The 8,229-nt window shown below is 36.4% G+C and overlaps 1 long non-coding RNA gene across 1 annotated transcript; it reads right to left on the reverse strand.

Annotated features, from left to right (window-relative positions):
- Positions 1 to 4,618: 4,618 nt before the first annotated feature.
- On the reverse strand, positions 4,619 to 7,418 carry LOC122430136. Its single transcript, XR_006266240.1, has 5 exons — positions 7,292 to 7,418; positions 6,258 to 6,284; positions 5,601 to 5,627; positions 5,009 to 5,035; positions 4,619 to 4,836 (listed from the first exon to the last, which is right to left on the reverse strand). It is a non-coding gene; the product is annotated as an uncharacterized LOC122430136 (long non-coding RNA).
- Positions 7,419 to 8,229: the final 811 nt, after the last annotated feature.

Here is an 8,229-nt window from a genome sequence, read left to right on the forward strand (position 1 = left end):
TAGTCATGTCTGACTCTTTGCAACCCTATGGACTGTAGACCTCCAGGCTTCTCTGCCCATGGGATTCTCCAGATAAGAATACTGGAATGTGTAGCCATTTTCTTCTTCAGGGGATCTTCCAGAGCCAGGGCTCAAACCCAGGTCTCCTGCTTTGCAGGCAGATTCTTTACTATTGAACTACCAGGGAAGGCCTAACCCTCAGTTTTGGGGCCTTCAATTTCTAAGTAATTGCACCAGATTCATCTAACTGTCAAAGACTCTGTGGTTTTCTTCTTTCCATTGTCAGTTTCCCTCTGCTCAAACCATGCCCCTTGCCTGAATCAGTAAGGAACCAAAATGCCAGTGAATCAGACGATGAACACTGGAATATTACTTAGCCATAAAAAGAATAAAATAAAGCCATTTTCAGCAACATGGGTAGAACTAGAGATTATCATACTAAGTGAAATAAGTAAGAAAAATACAAATATTATATGATATCACTAATACATGGGAACTAAAATATGATAAAATTAACTTATTTACAAAATAGAAACAGATTCACAGATATAGAAAATAATCTTGTTTATCAAAGGGGAAAGGGGTGGGAGAAGGATAAATTAGGAGTTTGGGATTAACAGATATAAACTATATAAAATAAATAACAAGATCCTACTGCAGTGAACAAGGAACTATATTTAATCTCCTGTAATAAAAAATAATGGAGAAGAAAAAAAATTCAATTAGTACCAGGCTTTGAAACTTGGTAGAGTTAAGGTGTAGATCACAGACAAGCAATATTATAAAGAACCATATAGAGTAAATGTGTTAGGCTTGCCAGTCCAAAAGGCAAAATTAAAGTTATTATGTAGGCGTGTATATGAAATCAATTCAAAGCTTTGTGCATTTACATAATAAGAGAGGAAACAAACTTTGCTGATGAAATTCAAAATCTGTAATATAGTTCTTTTTTTGGTAATACAGGTTAACTAATAATAATTGAATTCTCTCTTGTCTCTTTTTTCTAGGTTTGAGGATAACATTTTGTTTAATTGAGGTTCAACATTATTGTTTCCAATCTCCAGATTTATTCCAGATGTTCATTAGTGTTGACCAGTAATGAGATTTTATGTATTTCAGTGGAAATGACAAATAGATTCAAAGGATTAGAACTGATAGTGTGCCTGAAGAACTATGGATGGAGATTTGTAACACTGTACAGGAGTCAGTGATCAAAACCATCCCCAAGGAAAAGAAATGCAAAAAGATGAAGTGGTTGTCTGAGGAGGACTTACAAATAGCTGATAAAAGAAGAGAAGTAAAAGGGAAAGGAGGAAGGGATAGGTATATCTATCTGAATGCAAAGTTCCAAAGAATAGCAAGGAATTATAAGAAAACCTTTTTAAATGAACAATACAAAGAAATGGAGGAAAACAGTAGAATGGGAAAGACTAGAGATTTCTTCAAGAAAATTAGAGATACCATGGGAACATTTCATGCAAAGATGGGCACAATAAAGGACAGAAGCTGTATGGACCTAACAGAAGCAGAAGATATTAAAAATAGGTGGCGCAAATACACAGAAGAACTATACAAAAAAAGATCTTAATGACCCAGATAACCAGGATGGTGCAATTACACACCTAGAGCCACACATCCTGGAGTCTGAAGTCAAGTGGGCCTTGGAAGTATCCCTATGAACAAAGCTAGTGGAGGTGATGGAATTCCAGTTGAGCTATTTAAAATCCTAAAAAATGATGCTGTGAAAGTGCTGTATTCAATCTGCCAGCAAAGTTGGAAAATTCGGCAGTGGCCACAGGACTGGAAAAGGTCAGTTTTCATTCCAATCCCAAAGAAGGGCAATGCCAAAGGATCTTCAAACTACCACACAATTGCACTCATCTCACATGCTAGCGAAGTAATGCTCAAAATTCTTCAAGCTAGGTTTCAATAGGATGTGAACTGAGAACTTCTGGATGTTTAAGCTGGTTTTAGAAAAGGCAGAGGAACCAGAGATCAAATTACCAACATCCATTGGATTATTGAAAAAAGCAAGAGAGTTCCAAAAAAAAACACCTGTTTCTGCTTTATTGACTACGCCAAAGCCTTTGACTGTGTGGATCAGCACAAACTGTGGAAAATTCTTAAAGAGATAGGAATACCAGACCACCTGACCTGCCTCCTGAGAAATCTGCATGCAGATCAAGAAGCAACAGTTAGAACCAGACATGTAACAACTGAATAGTTCTAAATTGGGAAAGGAGTATGACAAGGCTGTATATTGTCACTCTGCTTACATAATTTCTATGCAGAGTACATCATGTGAAATGCTGGGCTGGATGAAGCACAAGCTGCAATCAAGATGGCTGGGAGAAATACCAATAACCTCAGATATGCAGATGACACTACCCTTATGGCAGAAAGTGAAGAGGAACTAAAGAGCTTCTTGATGAAGGTGAAAGAGGGGAGTGAAAAAGCTGGCTTAAAACTCAACATTAAAGAAATGAAGATAATGGCATCCGGTCCCATCACCTCATGGCCGATAGATGGGGAAACAAAGAAAACAGTGATAGACTTTATTTTCTTGGGCTCCAAAATCAAAGCAGATGGTGACTGCAGCCATGAAATTAAAAGACACTTGCTCTTTGGAAGAAAAGCTATGGCCAACCTAGACAGCGTAGTAAAAAGCAGAGACATTACTTTGCCGACAGAGATACATATTGTCAAAAGACATGGTTTTTCCAGTAGTCACATATGGATATGAAAGCTGGACAATAAAAAAGGCTGAGCACCAAAGAATTGATGCCTTCAACTTGCCATGCTGGAGAAGACTCTTGAGAGTCCCTTGGAGAGGAAGGAGATCAAGCCAATCTGTCCCAAATGAAATTAAGCCTGAATATTCATTGGAAGTACTGATGCTGAAACTAGAGCTCCAATACTTTGGTTACCTGATGTGAAGAGCCAACTCATTTGAAAAGACCCTAATGCGAGAAAGATTGAGGGCAGGAGGAGAAGGGGACAACAGAGGATGAGATGGTTGGATGGCAATGGGTGTATGCTTGAGCAAACTCTGGGAGGTGGTGAAGGACCGGGAAGCCTGGTGTGCTCCAGCCCATGGGATTGCAAAGAGTCAGACATGACTGAATGACTGAACAACAACAGCAACATCAATTCATGAGCATTTATTTTAGTTTATTATAGACATTGTTTGGATGTCTTGAAAGCTAGTCACTTTGTTTACATTTCAGTTTGAGGAATTTGGGTCTATATAGTTCATGCTGAGATTCTACCTTGTCCTCTTGTGTATAGATTTGCCTATTGACCCTGTTTTGGTATTACTAATGCCAGCCTCAAGTAGACAGCTAGTGCTAGACTCAATTTCAATATTGGATCTCCACTTGTTGAGGACTATATTCTGTCCTTCCTATACCAACTATCTACCTGTTTTGGTTTCTGTTTGCTAGGCATGGCCAACAGGCTCTGTGTCATTTTTTCTTCTTTGTCCTCAAGAAGGGCACTTTTTAAGGTGGATACCCATCTACCTGTCCCTGCTATTATGTTATTTGAGATCTTCCTAACTTGATGGGCTCCTTCTTCTTCCTGCTGCTGGAATTGAGCCCAATATCTGCCTCATCTTCACCACCCTCCTCAGTGTATCTAGTTTTTCTAGCCTTCCTGTTTAGCTTGTCCAACTATCACCCAAACTCTAGTTTCATCTGAATATTCAACTGTAGGTGTCATCTACTACCATTCTTAATAGGAGGGTGCTTCTATACTGAGTTAGTATTGAATTGAATCACAACTGACAAAAATCCAGCATACAAATGACTTAAAGATGTAAAATTTTATTTCTTATTGGAAATAATTAAATAATAGGGCATAGAGTAGTTTCATAAAGTTGTCAAAGTGATTCCATCTTTTCATTCATCTATATCATATTACATGATAATATTATATGACCTGAGATAGTCTTAGAGATTCGTCCATTATGTCACATTCCAGGCATCAAAAAAATTAAAGAAAATAAGAACATCACATAATTTTCCTTTAAGGATACATCCCAGAGATCATAGATAATAATTCATCTTATAATGCACTGGTCACAATTTAGTCACGTTTGGCAGGGAATGCTAGAAAATCTAATCTTTGTACTAGGCTGTGATAGGCATAATAATAAGCATTGATATGAGGGGCAATCACCAGTCTGTGTATCAGAGCTTCATCTTGAGAATAAACCAGAAAGGGAGGAAGAAAAAAAGTCAGTTTGTGTCTAGTGGGGAGAATTGTAATTGTCAGGGAAGGGTAGGCACACAAATTACAATATTAATGCGTTCTACTTCACTTGGACAATAGTCAAGGAGCCTGAGTCAGAGGACTGAAGTCTAAAAAATGGTCTTAGGAAACCACAAAATATTTGTTTGGAAAATGTGAAGATGTGGGATCCATCTGCCATGTTATAGAAAGATACATCTCCAGCCTCATAATCCAGGAATATTCCCAACCTACAGGGTTTTTCTTTAAGAGTAAGATAAGTTTCTGGGGATGTGAGGCCCCAGTACTCCCCGTCATAGAGCCTAATGGCCCAGAAACCATTCTGTGGTGACACTGTGACCCTCCCCTCTCTTGTTACATTATCCCTACAAACTCCCAGGTCCCAGGAATGTGCGTTCTGAACCTCCACCTCCCAGAAGTATCTCCCTGAGCTGACATGCAGCTGAGCAAGCACACAGGGAAGAGAGACAAATCTCTGTGAGCAGCTGGGAAGTTCCTGAGATGGTTCTTTCCAGGTTACTCTTCTCCCCTCTTCAGACAGGAAGAGGGCAGAATGGGCAGTGGCTGCATCCAGAGTCAGATTTACTGCAAAGACAAGAGATCATCAGGTTTCTGGGAAGGGTATCAGTAGGCTTAGGCCAGAGTCTCCCTTCTGTGAGGGCTCCTCTGGCCCTGGGGAGATCCAATTCACCTTTCTGCATCTTCCCTGGGACTACCTACAAGGAACACGGTCTGTCTTGGGCCATCATAAACTCACCAGTCTGGAACTCTTCTTTTCTCCAATCTGCAAAGAACAAAAGAACATGAGAATCCACCGGCTGACAGATATAGCTGCCTGTCTGTCCAGAGCACCATGATAATAAACTCCTTAATTCAAGAATAACAGCAAGCAGCAAAGAAAAAGCCTCTTTTATATACTTGAACCTCTTTTTACAAGATGCTGAACTTTGTATGACTTGAAGACCTGCCTTGTCCCTATGCTCTCCTCATCCAAAATTCATATAGGATAAATATTTGTAATCTATTTAGGATGTTTGAAAGGAAATACAGGATATGATGGATCTGACCAAATAACTTATTGTTCACGTTAGATTCCTCAGATTTTAGCAAATGATAACCATTCTATCTACACTCAAAACACAATGTTTTATGCAATAAAAAATAATAAAGTTACTAAAATGCAATGCTCCAAACACACTATTATCTGTTAGAATAATGAGTTATCTATGGGATTCATGAAATAAATGCTTGGCATTTCCTTAATTTTCAGCAAATGTTTTGCACACACTAAATGTTCATATAAAATCTGTGATAATAGGATTTTCTTCATCAGAGTCTGTGTTGCTCACCAGCATATAATGGTATTTCTCTCCATACTGCAAAAGAACAAAATAGAAAAAGCTTAACTTTTATCCTTTTATGTCTTTCATTGTCTTTTTTGTTATATTAAAACCAAATATAAAAAATATAAATAAAAAATAAATATAAATAAAAATATAAAAATATTAAAAATAAATATAAATTAAATAAATAAATATAAATAAAAAATATAAAAATAAATAAATAAATAAATAAAACCAAATATAAGAAATATTTGTCTTCGCTCTATTTCTTCTACTGAATCCTTTGAATTTCCTCTTTCTATCCTATATCCTCATATTCCAATATTGAAACATGGTGATAAAAATGATCAGGTGGAGGATAGATAGAAATATTATAAGAGCAAAGATGGCAGGGATATGAGCATGAAGGAAGGAGCATAGCAAGAATGAAGGAAGAAACAAACGAATGAAAGGGGAGAGGAAGAATCACAGGCTGAGTCATTCGTGGCTTGCACTTCAGAAAGAATTTATTGAAAGCATTGATATGTATAAAGATAACTTCCAACACTGCTTTGCTTACACTAAACATTTTTGTTGTATTTCTGCATTCTATCCCACTGGCATTGGGGCAGAATTTAAGAAAAACAGAACAGTGAAGATTTCTGAGAGATGATCATTACTCACCAGACTTGAATTGAGCTTTCTTCTTCTCTGAAAGAAAATACACAATCATATATGTATATATAAACAGATTTTCTTAACATCATAAAGAAGATGCCAGTAATGCCATACATCTGTCAATATTTGTGTCTGAAACTTGGTAAGTAATGTCCCTTTCAAAAGCAATGAAAGAAATATCTAAAATTCATTTCATCTGGAAAGTCCACTATAATATGAAGAATATAATCTGATATGAAAGGACATAAGGATTTAATAATTCTTATAGTAGGATACTAAAATAATATAGAATACTCTTAGATTAGCCATAGAATTCAGAGGTATATGATCAATGAAGTTTATCTGAGTGACTGAAAAATGCTCAAGACCCTGAAGGAGAGAAATTTGTTGTGTCAACTAATAAGTGGTTAAAATAAAAATGAATGAAGGGTAATAATTTTGGATGGAAAGAAAAAATGATGCAAAATCATCTAAAAATATTTATATGCCTTAGATCACTAGAGATTATGGCCAAGAATAGTGTATCAAGATTACACTTGACATTAATATATGCAAAATGTTTAAAAGGTCAACAAAGGAGGAACTTATCTTATTCAACAACTTTGGAGTCTGAACCCTGTTCTTAAATTGAAAGAGTATAATATATAAAAAAGTTGGGACTCCATCTCAGAGCACATGAGGAAAAACCAAAGTTAAGGGAAGCTTTCTGTTGAATGAAAATAACTACATTCTTCTTAGCCTAATTCCTTTCATCTCACCAATCTTTTTTTTTTTTTTTTTACCAACCTTATAATGAAGTTATGGTAATCACTAGGAAGATGAAAGAAAAGGGAAAGAATAAAAGATAGTGGAAAATTTAAGAGACTTAATATTAGAAATTTATTAGAAGTTCAGGATGCCAAAAAGAAAATGGATAAGGTAATTTGAAATTCACAAGAAGGCAAAGGAAAGATAGGATTATGTAAGAGGTGCATGTCAAGAAATAAGAGGGAAAAATATATCTAGGAAATAAATCTTTTGAAAAGCATAATAAAACTTACCAATTTCTTTCTTGAGTTGTTCTGAAAAATATAATGGAAAAACTCATGTAAATTTCAAGGAAAACCAGAAAATGAAAGTGAAAATAAAATTTCCACTGCACAGTAAATAGATAAGATGAATGTAATTAGAAAAAAAAAAAAAAAGGAAAAGTCCTGAAAAATACCAAGGAAGCAAATATTTTTATTGTGGAAAAATGGTGACAATCTGTTCTTGTGGACAAAAAACTGTTGCCTGGCATTTTGGTAAACAATCAATGTTGCCTACCAGGAAGCCATCAGAACCCAGTGGTGTACCCTCGGGGTATTCGGGATGGAGAAAAACAGGATACTAGCTCAGTAGTTATAATGCATATCAAAGGAATAATTTCAATAAGCCCAGACTCTTGTATCTCACCACGTATAAAAAGGCATTAACATCATTAACTTGTTTGTTTGTTTGTTTTTTCACTTATTATTAGAGGTAATCTTGATGTGTTCCACTACTGTTTTGGTTTTGTTTTTTCAGTAAAAACTCCTAGATACCTTGAATCCTTCCTTACCTCTCTGTAAGAGTTCCTCAGAACTCTCTGAGAGGCTGTATCCCAGGTTATAGTCTTGAGTAAGGTCCCCGAATAAAACATAACTTAAAACTTTTAGCATGTGCATTTGTTTTTCAGTCAACAATTTTGGTTTGGTGACCAACAAAGGGACCAAAACCAGACTTCTCTTCCTCACCTGATCTCCATGAGGATCTCTAGCTTTGGCACTAACAAAAGTTCCCTTGTGCCCATCTGCCTCCTCAGAGGGTTCAGATGATTCTGGGTAGATCTTGACTCTCCCATTATTTACTGATGAACCTGAGTTTTAGTCAGTGGTGATCAACCTGTGTCTGGAGTAGTAGATTTTCATAGAAATTTGGTTTCAAGAAGAGATGCCTGAGTAAAAGACACTGAGAAACT

The sequence above is a fragment of the Cervus canadensis genome, chromosome 28 (assembly GCF_019320065.1).
Source record: "Cervus canadensis isolate Bull #8, Minnesota chromosome 28, ASM1932006v1, whole genome shotgun sequence".
Lineage (NCBI taxonomy): Eukaryota > Metazoa > Chordata > Mammalia > Artiodactyla > Cervidae > Cervus > Cervus canadensis.